This window comes from Triturus cristatus, chromosome 8 (assembly GCF_964204655.1).
Source record: "Triturus cristatus chromosome 8, aTriCri1.1, whole genome shotgun sequence".
NCBI classification, from domain to species: Eukaryota; Metazoa; Chordata; class Amphibia; order Caudata; family Salamandridae; genus Triturus; species Triturus cristatus.
This window is the reverse complement of record NC_140591.1, coordinates 739,956,857-739,957,819: the sequence shown is the minus strand read 5'-3', so window position 1 is coordinate 739,957,819 and position 963 is coordinate 739,956,857. Positions and strand designations below refer to the sequence as shown.

The 963-nt window shown below is 43.2% G+C and overlaps 1 non-coding gene across 1 annotated transcript; it reads left to right on the top strand.

Annotated features, from left to right (window-relative positions):
• The first annotated feature begins 314 nt into the window (after positions 1–314).
• On the top strand, positions 315–386 carry TRNAP-UGG (transfer RNA proline (anticodon UGG)). Its single transcript has one exon. It is a non-coding gene; the product is annotated as a tRNA-Pro (tRNA).
• The last annotated feature ends 577 nt before the right edge of the window (positions 387–963 follow it).

The following is a 963-nucleotide window of genomic DNA, read 5'->3' as shown; positions in this document are numbered from 1 at the left end:
AAAGTGAAGGAGTATTTGAGAGAAAATGCACAATGTGTTTCTTATGTTGTTATGAACAACTTGTTACTCTTTCTCATTAAGCTTCAGCCACTGCAGAAATATATAAATAAGGGCTGACTTCCTGTAAGACGTGTCCAAAGCTGGGACGAAATAAAAGGAGACACTTGTAAATGATAGTGCTATCGTTTGAGAAAGGGTAAGTTGAGACTGACTTTCATGCGTATTCACAGACCAAGCATCATAAAGATACCAGCATGATCTTCATTGCGGGCTTAGAGCCGGTATTGGCTTTTGAGAGGTAAGAGGATTTTGAGGGCTCGTTGGTCTAGGGGTATGATTCTCGCTTTGGGTGCGAGAGGTCCCGGGTTCAAATCCCGGACGAGCCCTTTTCTTGGTACTCTTTTCAAGTTGTTTTGAAGTTTGCGTTTCAAAGCCAACATCAATTTTTTCTTTGCAGTAGTGGATAATTCTTTGCTAGAGTCTCATGCTTCAGCCCTGCCCAGTCTGAGCTAATACCAAACATCTGGTCTTGCATGGCATGTACGAGCGTTCAGCTAGGGATGTCGGGCAGGTTGCATGAAAGAAATCTAAAGCCAGAGGCCCATGGAATAGCCAGTTCGGAGCAGTTTCATTACAGAAAAATCAACTGTAGGTATCTGTTTCTGTAGTGTAGTGGTTATCATGTTTCCCTCACACGCGAAAGGTCCTCGGTTCGAAACCGGGCAGAAACAGTTGTTATATTGTGTTGGCTACAATGTTGATAGGTGCTGTTTTGCCATGGAATTGTCCAAGCCCTGAAGATTATTTCATGCAATCTCGTTCCAAGAAAGGGAATTCTCTCAAAACACTAAAGTAATCGGCGTGTGGATGTATCTGTTGGTTCTCAGACCTTGCTTTCAAAAGAGCCCAGCAATCGGTTCGCTGCTCACCTAGAACAAGCATTAACATGAAGAATTGTTGGCA